The 12,994-nt window shown below is 45.6% G+C and overlaps 1 protein-coding gene across 1 annotated transcript in view; it reads right to left on the bottom strand.

The window, feature by feature from the left end:
• Window positions 1–11,859, bottom strand: part of Larp1 (La ribonucleoprotein 1, translational regulator) — an 88,193-nt gene extending 76,334 nt beyond the window's left edge. The window contains exon 1 of the mRNA XM_063230693.1: window positions 11,841–11,859. The gene's annotated coding sequence lies outside the window, so the exon portion shown is untranslated. The remainder of the gene's footprint in view (window positions 1–11,840) is intronic.
• Between the last annotated feature and the right edge of the window lie 1,135 nt (window positions 11,860–12,994).

The following is a 12,994-nucleotide window of genomic DNA, read 5'->3' as shown; positions in this document are numbered from 1 at the left end:
GCTTCCACGCTGAGCTACAGCCTCAGCCCCTCACCCCATTTTTTGAGATGGTGTCTCACTGTCACAAAATTGCCCTGATGGAATTTGCAACCCCTCTGTCTCAACCTCTCAGAGTGTGGGGATGATAGATGTGCACCACCATGCCTCGATAACATTTTATTTCTTTTTCTCTTCTGCTATCTGTGTACTTCCTGCACAGGTATTTTTTGCCCTTTAACATAATTGTGATTAGTCTATTATTTTAAATTTTGATTTTTTTTTTGGTCTTTTTCATTTTTATCGGTACCAGGGATTGAACTCACGACTGCCTGCTTGCAAGGCAGGCGCTTACGCCGCTGAGCTAAACCCCCAGCCCCTTAAATTTTGATTTTTAAGAAGTGTTAATATACTATGTGGACAGTTCATAATTCTGTTTATAGGCATAGCCAACAGATATGCATATATACATATGCTCACTCAAACATATATGTAAACAGCAATTTGCGTGATAGTCCCCAAATGGAAATGTCTGAGTATTCACCAGTGACATGGATAAATACAGTATATTCAAAAACTGAAATCTATATAGCAGTAAAAAGGAACCACAACTACATGTAGTAACATGGATGAGCCTCACAAACATCATATTGAACCAAAGGAGCCAGATACAAAAAAGAACACAGCGTATGCGCCTCTTACATAAAATGCCAAACCAGGCAAAACTAATCTCTGGCACAAGACATCAGAACAGTGCTCACCCTGGGGGCACGGATGGTGACTGGAAGCAAGTGAGGGGACACGGGTGAGATTAAAACAGCATAGACACCTGGTAAAAATTATCAAGGAGCTTTCAGTTTTCAGGCCAGAGGAGGCCAAGGTACAACTTTCTTTGGTCATCCTGCACCAGCCACTTCCACCAAGCCATCAAAGTGCAGCCTGGACAAGATCAAAGCCATGTTCCTGAGGGGCAGTGCTGGTGAGGTTGTCATCATGTCTACTCTGGTCCCCAAGGTCAGTCTCCTGGGCCTGTCTTTAAAAAAAAAAAAAAAAAAGGGTTATGACATCCCCAAGGGAGCTGGTGACTGAAATGATGACTGAAGGCGAAGTGGCACTGACCACTTAGGACAGACAGGCCCAGTTCTGCTGGTCATTTGCAGGGTCAATCATGTAGCTGTAGTCATGTAGATTGGCTAGGGCTGGATGGTTCAAGATGGCCAGCTCTAGTTACTGATTGACTGTCTTAGCTCCAAATTGGCCTCTTATTCCTGCTCCATTGACAAGGATCTGAGCCCTTGAAATGTGTGTTTCGTTTGCTAACAAGACCCTCAGTTTTGTCAGTAGAGGTGCTAAGAGGCACTGGAGTGGGAAAGGGGTTTAGCTTCCAGTCACAGGGTGCTGGCTCATCAGACTCCTGCAGGGTGAGCAGTCTCCCCAGGCTCAGCTCCCGCAGTGTGGATGCCTTCTCCAGCCTCAGACCCCCCAGCACACAGCAGCCAGCAGCATCAGGCAGCAAACAGCTTTCCCAGGAATCCTTGTTTAATGATTTTGGAGCAGTCTCTCAAGTGAGACATTACCCTATGAATGGCTTTCCCTGATACCTGAGAGAGCACATTTTCAGCACCTTCCAGGGGATGACTTTAACCAAGTTTCCCAAGCCTGGGGTGGCACCATGACAACTTCTCTGCCATTTAATGAGTCACAACTAAAAATATCCACATCTCATTCCTGACAATGCTCCTCCTTGAGCATTGCCAGCCTCATGATTAGCTGTTGGTCCTTACATCTTGTTGTAGTTTGCTTGAATGTGTGCCTCACACCCCCCTAGCCTCATGCAGTCATGAAGACAGCTGACTCTAACATTTGTGATTGGTTCGTTGTCTAGAGCTGGGATTGGTGTGAGTGCTGCACCCTGCCCAGGAGAGGAGTCAACATAAAATATAAGGGAGGGAAAGCAGTTTGGTTTTCCCTTTTTTGCCTTTTCCTCTTATTTCTTGTGGCCACCATGGATGATTGCCCCTCAGCTATACTACCTTGCCTTGGAGCTAGCTGACTGTGGACTGAAACCTCCACAAACAGTGAGCTAAATAAACCTTTCCCTTCTTTCATTTTGGGTGTTGAATATTTTGTCTCAGCAATGAGAGAAAAGTAACCAAGACATATCTCCTATTTCTATATTCTTTAGAGTTCTCTTACAAGTCAACCCCTCATTGTTCCAACCCTATTATAATGAATAATTCTTTATTGCATGATCAAGGTATTATGTAGTTTGTCTCTCCTTGTTGAACCCAAACAGATTCTTCCTTCATTCACACTCATTCACATAACTAGGGGTTGTTACTGCTCCCTCCCTTTCTCCTTTCCCCTGTCTCCAGCAGAATGGGTTCAACTAAGATTCAGTGTAACTGCAAATGCAAGCCTGTTTGAGGTGAAGCCTCAAATAGAAAAACATCATCTCAACCCATTCCTCTTTGTAGCTCAGAGTAAGCCACAGGCAGGCAGGCCAAGATTCAGAAAGGGAAAAAGTAGAATCCACCTCTTGAATGATGACATCTCTTTGCAGGGTGATGTGTACAACGACAGGAGAAATTGTTGCAGCCGTCATTGTAAATAATCTATTACAAATCCTTGGCATCAGAATTAGCAGACATGCTGCTGTGGAAAGTAATCCTGGCCCTACTCTAGAACTGCTAAGTCCAAGTGTATGCAGTGAGAACTGAGAATCTAAAATTTTAACACTCTTTTCCTTCTCATCTCCCTACTGATTCATACTTACAGTAATTGAAAACTATTAATGTAAACTCACGTAACATTTATTCTCACTTACCATTTTGTGAGATACCATGCCTTTGCCTTTTATTATTTCTGTTGAGAAGCTGTCAATTTTATTACTGCGGCCTTCAAGATTTTTCCCTTTCCCTTTGGTTTTCAGCAGTTGCACTACAATAGGCCCTAATTCAGGTTTTTCCTGTTTGTTCTACTTGGGATTTAAAGTGATTCATAATCATTGACCATCACTAAGTATTGCTTATAGTGTCAGTTAATTTCTTTTTTCTTGCCTTGGCTTCTCTCCTCTCTTTCTCCAATTCTCTCTTCCTATGGGACTTCAGTTACACATATTTAGATATTTTCACCATGTTCAATATAACCCTTTTCTATATTGTATGTGCTATGGTCTGGATATTTGTGACTGACTTGTCTTTTAGTTCACTAATTTTACCTTAAGCTGTGTTTATATACTGTAATATCTACCTAATTAATTATTTTTTTTTGTCTTTTTCATTTTTATCAGTACCAGGGATTGAACTCACGACTGCCTGCTTGCAAGGCAGGCGCTTATGCCGCTGAGCTAAACCCCCAGTCCCTACCTAATTAATTATTGATGTCAATGTTATATTTTAGGCTTAGAACTTTGATTTGATTCCTCTGAATAGACTTTAGTTCTATGAAATTCTTCCATGTTTTCATTAATTTTTTTTTTTTTTTTTTTGGTACTGGAGACCAAACTCATGACTGCGCACTTGCAAGGCAGGCGCTTATGCCACTGAGCTAAATCTCCAGCCCTTAAATTTTTTTACTATATTAACCACAAATGTTTTAAAGTTCATATCTTATAACATTACTATCTTGATCTCCTATGTACCTGCTGTTATTGTCTCTTTTTCTCTTGGTTTTTAATGATTTGGTCTTCTCTATGAGATGTCAGGTAAATCTTTATTGCATGCCAGGTATGATTATCAGAAAATTGTAGGAAAATCTGAGGCTTTTGACTGCTATTATCTTCATTTAGAAAAATGTTTCTTTTGGTTTTTATAGGGAAGTCCTAAAAGGGATTAAATTGATTGGATGATAGCTGTAGTCTTGCCAGGGCTCATCTATTCCTAATTCACATCTACACCTAGAGTGCTTTTCTTTGAGGGCTGCAATTGAAAGCCTTATATATGGAGCTGGGGATTTAGCTCAGCGGCATAAGTGCCTGCCTTGCAAGCAGGCAGTTGTGAGTTCAATCCCTAGTACTGATAAAAAGGAAAAAGACAAAAACAAAACAAAACAGAAAGCCTTGTGTATTTATTAGGGATAACCTTCCTTTATAGACACTGAAGTCCACTTTTTATGCGTCAGTCTCACAATATCACCTTCTTTGCCTTTCCTTAAGAAATAATTTATGCCCTGAGCAGGAAAATGACAGTTGAAAATGGGGCTTCTCCTCTTATGTTTCTTTTCTTTCTAGAATCTTGCTTGTGTAGTTTTTTCATGCTTACACACACGGAGACACAAGCATACACACACAGTCACAAATTTATTTTGTTCAGCTCTTTCAATAATTTCCAGTGAGGAGGTTAGTCCATAATTACTGGGAATGAAAAACATTCCCTCATTGAACATTTATTTATTGAGATACCGTCTCCCTATGTGATTCATCTTGGCCTTCAACTCACTGTAGTCCAGGCTGACTTCGAACTCATGGCAATCTTTCCGTCTCAGCTTCCCAGGTGCTGGGATTACAGTATGCGCCACCATGCCCTGTAATACATTTTTCAGGGCCTAAACCATGCCTTGTCTCTCTTTGTAGTACTATAACTTTTCCTATTTTAAGTCTTCAACAGATAATACTTTATGAATTGTTTTTCATTTTTAAATCTGAAGTTGTAGCGAGACAAAGAATTTACCTTTTTATTGTACTAAACATTAGACCCAGAAAAAAGACTTGCCCAAAGGTCACCTGACTCTGATCCACTAAGAAATCAGTGATCCAGAGTCAGAACTGTGCTTTTCCCCACGCTGCCAGATTAACACTGTGATGTTAAGAGCACAGACTTGAGGATCCAGAAGATCTGAATTTAAATGCCAGCTTTGTCCCTTATCAACTATGTGGCTTAGGATGGTTTCCATGAACTCTCACAATTAGAGATTCCTCACCTGTAAAATGAAGATGATGATGATAGGAGCTACTGAAGATAGGACTGTTGGGAAGATTGTGCAAGGCAATGTGCATAATGTGGTTCACAGCCTAAGTGGGTCTGTACGTAGCAGTCATTATTTAAGGGAGGGTTAGCTTGGTGAACAAGAGATCCGGTTCCAGTGTTCTTCCTAAGAATTTCAGAAGCATCACAGCAACCAGTGATATCTCACTACCTTGGCTTTCTGAAAGGACTCCTAAGGGGGGGACCCTGGTTCCTTTGGGGCAGGGCTCCACTACCCTCCTCCAGTCCTGCTGATGATCCCAAGGCAGGTGAGGGTCTAGGTTGCCATCATTGCTTAAGGGTCTTCTGGCCCTTCTTGCCTGCACTGCTTCTTCTGAAATCTTTCATACAGCTTGTCAGTTGGGCTTGGAGGGAGACTCATCCGCCCTGATGCTGGGAAAGCAGGCCCCACATCCCCAAAGCTCTGTCTCCTGATGGCCCTCAAATGGGTCTATATTACAGAGTAGTTAAAAGCACAGACTTTAGCCAGGAGTTTAGCTCAGCGGCATAAGTACCTGCCTGGCAAGTGTGAGGTCATGAGTTCAATCCCTGGTGCCAGTAAATAAATAAGATAAAATAAAATAAAATGCAAGCAAAAAAAGCACAGAATTCAAAGAAGAAAGATATCTCAAATCTCAAAGGCACTGCTTCTTAGCTGTTGTGAAATCTTGGACAAGTCTCTTCATTTCCCGGACTCAGTTTCTTTTTTTTTTTTTTTTGTCTTTTTCATTTTTTATCGGTACCGGGGATCGAACTCACAACCGCCTGCTAGCAAGGCAGGTGCTTATGCCGCTAAGCTAAATCCCCAGCCCCTCAGTTTCTTCATCTATATCATGGAGTTTATCAAAGTACCAAGTAGAACTATTTGAAAGATCAAATGAGCTGCAATATATGGTACCTCTTTTTTCTCCTCTTCCCCCAGTGGGAAAGCCAGTACTAGAACATGAGTCTTTAGAGTCTGCCTTTCCCCACCCTGCTCATAACACCCTTAAAATTTCAGCACTCCTAAATGACTCATACAATGTAAGCTTCCCAACTTTCCCTTCACAAGACTTGCTGACGTTTGGATGGGTGCCAGGGATTATTATGAATCTGTCTGAGGCCTGAAGGTGACTGCCCAGCAGGGCTGGAGGCTCCAGCTGCCCTTGCTGCCACTTAGCCACTCACGGTTCAAGAGTGCTTCTGTCTCAGCGCACTTGTAACTTGTCATGTCCCCCAGCTGGGGACCTTGGGTTAAGATATTCGCAATTCTTGGTAAGAGCCAACAGTCACACTGCCCAGCAGTGATATATTAACCCACTGTTTATACATCTGTCCCGACAAGTTATTCAATCTCCTGGTGGAAGTCCAGGTCTCTGCGTCCAGAACACGAAGAGTGAAAAGAAAATCAGATGTTGGCTCCAGTTCAGACTTGGCCTCCAACGCATGGTGTGACCTTGGGTGAGTCATTCTGCTGCTCTGGGCTTTACTGTCCTGTCTCAAGCGGCAAGGACATAAACCTTTTTGCTCCCTTCCAAATGACATTTTGAGAATCAGAGATTCTATCAATTCCCTGTGTGGAATGCTTAGTTGCATTCTGTTCCTGGTAACTGTGGTTTCAATAAGCATGGCGAATGATAGGCTTTCTTTGTGCAGATGATATCAGCTCTCTCCATGTGCTAGGTTGCCAGTCTGAAAAGAACCCATCTGGCTCAGACAGCGGGCAGAGCCACACCTGACACCTGTGTGGATTAACCAAATTCCTCTGAGTCTTCTTTCTGCTCACTTTCCCCTCCTCGCCACAGAAGCCTCAGGTAGAGAAGCACTCCCAGTTTCCTAGCATGATTACCTGGGCTTGCATGATTACTCAGAGCAATGGAGAAGGGAGGGAAGGCTTAGCAGAAGAAGCCCATCAGCCTCCCGGCAGGAGGAGATCAGAATGATGGGACAGGGAGACGGTAAGGACGCTGGAGGCAGGTGGTGTGGGCTGTGGGTCATACTCTGGAAGGCCTGGACTTGGCCTTGTAGGCAGTGAGTAGACACCAAGGATGTTGCAGAAAAAGAAGGATATGGTCAGAACTTGTACCTCCATGGAAGACAGATGGAACAGAGAGTGATTTGGACTGTTAGAGAAGCGTAGCCATCAAACATGGCCAAGCAGTGAGAACAGCAAAGAGAGGGAATTTGGGAGGGGGGCTGGCAGAGTGGTGTCCAGCCACAAAGCTGACTGCACTCCTTGCTAGAGGACTGGGGCAAACTCTTGTAAGATGGAGGAGTCTTTGGCTGGTTGGTGTAGTACAGGGGGAAAGGACCCAGGGGAGAAGGGAGAAAAGGGTGTTAGGCATTAAAATTCCCTCACTGGTGTTTTCTGCCTCTTACAGATTTCTCTCTTTTGGTCTTCTCAACACTCAGGTGTTATTGTCTCTGTTTTGCAGATAAGAAACTTTTGGTAGTGATGGAGCCAGAATTTCAAGTCCAGGTTTGCTGGCTCTTGGCCATGCACTTGGCCATGGAAGACTGCTCTCCTGAGACAGCTGGCAGGACGGACAGAGAAGCTCACCCACCTGAGCTGCTTGCAATCCTCCCTAGTCTCCACTACCCCCTCCCCACCCCAACTGCCACTAAATGGTGACTGGGGATACCTTCTTCTTTTGGCTTTAGCTGATGGGGTAAGCAGGGCCAGTGGAGATTTTCTACTCTCAAACACAAACGGGGGAACTTGGAAGAAAAAATGGAATCTCACATGAATCACTGAAACAAACTTGACTAGACAAGAATCTTCTTAAGCTGACCCAGAGATGCTGGATTCAAGGCTATCCAGTTGTACAGTAACCCTGCTTGGCCAGAGCTCCCTCATTTTGTCGCCCTTCATGACAGGCCCCAGCGTTCCTAGCAGACTCATGCTTGGGCATTTTCCAGACCCATAGATAGAATTCAGGTTGTCTCTGAGCCTGGATGGAAAACCTTCCACTTTTATTTTCCCTAAGCTCTAACTCAAATCAAACGTTTTGCTCCATTATGAATGTAAGCCATGCATCCTAGTAATACTGGCAGCTTGCGTGACTGTGTCCCCAAGAGAAATCACAGATATTTTAATGTCACCTAATAGTCATTGCAAGTCTTTCAAGACATTATTTATGCTCAGCCCTACTTTGAAATTCCAATAGTTAATATATCTGCCACCAGGCCTCATTTTTAATACATTAGGAAAGAAGCACATATACTATATCATAAACATTCAAAGATCTTGGTGACTGTATTTCAATGTGATTAGTTTCGACTGTTGTCCTATATATTTTCTTTTATAGTGTTTTTTTGGTACCAGGGATTGAACTCATGACCTCATGCTTGCTAGGCAGGCACTTAACTCTGCTGAGCTAAATCCCCATCCCTCTTTTATAGTTTTTAAAGACTTCTGGGAAGGGCTCCATAGGCTTCCCCAGATTGCCAGATGGTTCCATGGCATCAATATGGTTAAGGACCCTCTGCCTAGACTCTTCTTCCTAAAAACATGCAGCCAGGGAACCTGCTGAAGGCTGCTGAACGAGAGTATTTAGGGCCCAGGTTCCCCAGAGGTCCCTCTGCTTCAGTGTGTATGCTCAGCCCAAGGAAAATGAGACAAGAAACTGGGGCAGGAGCAAGGGGACTCTGAGAAGTGGAGCAGAAGCCAACGGGCCAGCCTGGCAGGGCTCAGTCTGGTAGCACAGAACTGAACTCCTTCACCCCCACCTCTGCCATGCTCCCCACAATTCCTGGGGCCCACCCACCCCCATCTCAAGTTTCTTCTCTGAGCCAAGAGAGCACAAGCAATGTAGCTAAAAGTCAAGAGAGGCCCTGCTTCTGGGTCTGCTGCTGCGTCTGCCAGGCCTTCCTGGGTGACTTTTACCAAGTCATCCTCCAGCCTGGAGAGCAGTTCCGGTATTCACATGGCAGGGAGGTTGGCCTGCCCCAGGACGGCACATCGCGATCATTTCTGCTGCTCTTTCCTCCTGCCATGTCTGCAGCAGACATTATTGATCACAGGCTCTGAATATTCCATGCCTGTGTGTGGCTGCAGAACCTTTCCAACACTGCCAACGGGTCAGAAATAGCAAGTGAAAGGAGGCTCATTTGCTATGACTAAACTAACTGAGCTGCACCTAAAGCTCCAGCTACATTTCTATCTCTGACATCCTTTGACTCTAAAGATCTGATCTCAGAGACCCGGGAAGACACCAGACAGATGGTGAAGACTTGTAAAGAAGGCTCCCTCTGACCTCTGACCCACAAAAAGTTTTCTCATTGGGGATTTATATTTTTTTTTGCATGCACTCTAGAGCAAAAATGGGGTCAGAATAGGACACTTGGATGATGAAATCTCAGTAGTGCTTGCATGGCTCAATCAGGTCTACAGCAGAGGAAGGAAGGGAGGCGGGTGGAAATCAAACTCTTGGATCAAAGTGTTGGGAAGTGATGTCTTACCATGATTGGTGCCATCAGGACCTTCCTCTCCCTAACTGTCCCATATCACAAGGGTCATCAGGCAGTGATGCAGGCACTGGCCATCATGAGATAGTGTACACTGACTCAGAGCACACACAACCAGATGCCAACTTGTGGACTCACAGTGTAGCCCAAACAACACTTTGCGGGGCTGGGGATTTAGCTCAGCGGCATAAGCGCCTGCCTTGCAAGGAGGCAGTCGTGAGTTCGATCTCCGGTACCGATAAAAAAGAAAAAGACAAACTACACTATGCACTATGACTAGCATGGCCTCAAACTCCTGCTAGTCCTCCTGGTTCAGCCTCGAGAGTGCTGGGATTACAGGAGTGCACCACCTCACCTGGCCAAATGTAACGACTTTAACACACCTGGCACCAACTAGCCTATGGTAGGTGCTTAGTAACTGAAGATACTCCACTGAAGTATCTCCAAGCTTCATTCATGGAGACTGGAGGGGACCCCCCCATTTTGCCACTGCACTCAAATTTATCCATGTCAAGGCCTGAGGGCTCAGTGTGCCTGGAGTTCTCATTCAGATACCCAGCACACTCAAACATACTCACACACACCCTGCAAACCACCCTTGGGAGGATTTTGAGATGCCAAGGCTGGTTACCAAGGAAAGGTGTTTAGGAGCCTCCCCTGGGGTACAGCAACCTCCCAGTGTGGGTTAGAATAGAGGCTCACTGCACAGCAAGAGGCTGGTGAGAAGACTGCAGAGGCCAAAGACTTTTTGGACTTTAAATCCATTTGCTCCTGCGCACATGTGTGCAACCCAACATGCATGCACACATGTCCCTACATTTCCCTGTTCCTGGAAACTGTTGTGGCTTTCACTGTACCTCACGCTTCCCTTGTCTCCCCTGGGAGAAAAGGCTGCCACATCTTTGAAATCAGCATTCCCTGAAATTTGTTTTCTTAGCAGGGCGCTGCAGGGGAAGAAAGAACAGGTTGGCTTAAACTCAAATGACTGAAAAGAAGGGACTTTGAGAAGAAAAGTGACTCACACCCACGTTCACCAGTAGGTCTTGCAGTGTGACCTTGAGCTGAAGGTGGTCTGCTCCCAAGTGCCTGGCCTAACCTCTACTGCCTCCACCTCCCCCTGGCCACGTGCTGGGCCTAGGTTTCCCTCCTGAGTCATGAGAAAAATTCCGTGACTTGGTGAACTATTTGCTATTTTCTCCGTCTTATGAGTCTACATTCTGAAAAGTATTAGTATTAAAAAGAAAAATCTAAAAAGATTTAAACCATGAGCTATCATGATTTTCAGCAGAGTAATTCTTTCATCATATAATTACTAACAATTACAGATCACAAAAATCATCGCAAAGGTTATACTTTATAAAACACTCATGACCCGATTTCACCCATTCTAAAATGTACTTTTTTAGATGTTTAATTTTATTTTAAAATATGTACAATCAAAGCTTCCCTGAAATATACTATTTGACCCGAAGAATAATCCCAGCAGGCAAGCATTGCCAAAATTATAATCCCCATTTCGTAGCCCAAACAGTGAACTGCAGAGAGGTGAAGCAACATGCCTGAGGTCACTGAAGCTAGTCAGTGTAGAACCAGGACTGCAGCCCTGTTTCCTGAGTCCCAGAAAAAGTCACGTGCACCATGTATTCCTGGCCCACGAGCGCTGTACTCTCAGAGTTTGCTGGTTCCCACCCCGAGGCCTGGCCATGGCCCAGAGGAGGCCAGAGCAGACCTCAGCTCCCCCATCCCCAGTTGTATAGAGTGGGCCAGAGTTAGGTAAAACCCCTGTGAGGAATCCTGGGAACAGCCTGGCCCCATATGTGATGCTTTCACACCCAAGGGTCCCCTTTTAAAAAAGGGTCCCATGTATGAGGCAGGGCCATGAGCTCAGAGCTGGGCTTGAGGAGAGCAACAATATTTCTATCTGGTGGCCTCATAAACCTGTGGGAGGGGCATCTAGGGGCTTCTCTCTTAAGGTCTTCATGTCTGAATATTCCTCACAAGCACCCTAATTCTTCTCTTTCAAAAGGTCAAATGAAAATCAAATATTGACTCTTGAGAAGACCATACAGATAACTGAAACATTGCATGTCCCTGCCTTTTGCAAAATTTGCATCAGCTCCACTGTTTGTTCCTGCTGACTGGAAAGCCCTGGTTGGCTACTGTGCAGCCACGTTCACAACAAAGAGGAAAACCCATTAGCAACTTACAGTGCAACAGGTGTAAATCAGAACAAGGGGTGTGACAGGAAAAAGAAAAAAGAGGAAAGCAGACAGGAATTGAGCTCCTTGTTTTCCCAGAGAGGGAATGGAAGGCTCAGAGAGCTGGAGTGACTTTTCCAAGGTCACAGAGCAGGGCCAGGAGCAGCTCCCAAGCTTCCTGCCTTTCAGCAGAGGCATTGTCCCTGCACCTGCCAGCACCTTCTGAGACTCTGAAAGCCTGAGAATCAGGACTCACCATGGCTGCTGAAGTGGGTCCTGATGGAGAGCTGGCTTCCTCCTGGCACATGTGGTCTCCTTCCTGGAGGCAACTGCCAAGGCCACGCTGTCTTTCCTCCCTGGGAGTCTGCCAGGGCCGCTAGGCATGGAGCCTCTTGGAAAGTGGGTTGTGCACCGGGTGAAGGAGATCTCCCCAAAGAAAGCTCCCTCCGGGCTGTGCAGCAAGCAGACCCTGGGCTCACAGTGCCTGAGGAAGGCTCAGTTACATCCAGGCGAGAGGCTGTCTCCTGGCACAGTGGTTTCAGATCTCCCTAGGTGGCCACAGATTTCCAGCCCAGCTGCTGATGCCTTTAAGAGAGCTCCTGGCGCTCATTGGCTGAACAAGGCTCCTCCTCCCTCTTTACCTGCACAGGTGAGAGCAGCCAGGCTCAGGGCAGTCCAGGAACCCAGGTGAGTAAACAGCCAGTGGACTCAGCCTCCTTTCTCAGCACCAGCACCTGGTCTCCACTGCTGGTAGCAGACTGGAGCAGCAGAGCAAATGCTGTAGAATGCTCAGTGCCCGGCCACTGGCCAGCTCACAAGAGCCCTGGACCTGCGTGACTCATAGTCTCTTACAGTTGGAAAAGTCTACTCCCCTGGGACAAAGGGACACAGCGCTCTTGAGAAAGTTGGCAGTGAGGAGTTCTGAGGATCTAAACTCAAGACTCCTCCTCTGACTCTCTATACCGTACTGGGCTACACCACCGCCCTTCAGTGAGGACTGCGGCCAATCACAGCCTCATGTGTGAAATGGTACACTCATGCCTGTGAATCTGCACCCACTGTATCAAGTGTGTATCCTTGGCTTCAGCTGAAAGCTGCTTTGGAGATTGTCTAGCTTACCCGCTCATTTGGCGTTCTTCATTCATTCAACAGGCTTTCCTGTGGCTGGCGCTGTTTTGGTTCTTAGGAAGGCATCGGTGGACTAGCAAGTCGCTTCCTGAGTGGACATGCTGGACAGGGGGTGCAGATATAAGCGAGTCAGGAGGTTAGATAGGAAACAGCATGAAAAAATGAAGCTGATATGGTAAAGTAATGAGAGATGGGCATTTGTGCTTCTGTGGTCAGGGAATCTCACTTCACGGAGGTGACTTTGATGGTGATCTGGAATGATGCAAGGGCTGGAGCAAGGGT

The sequence above is a fragment of the Cavia porcellus genome, unplaced genomic scaffold (assembly GCF_034190915.1).
Source record: "Cavia porcellus strain 051 isolate PalLab524CR breed Dunkin Hartley unplaced genomic scaffold, mCavPor4.1 scaffold_19, whole genome shotgun sequence".
NCBI lineage: Eukaryota > Metazoa > Chordata > Mammalia > Rodentia > Caviidae > Cavia > Cavia porcellus.
Note: the sequence above shows the minus strand (reverse complement) of the source record. Positions and strands in the feature narration are given on the sequence as shown.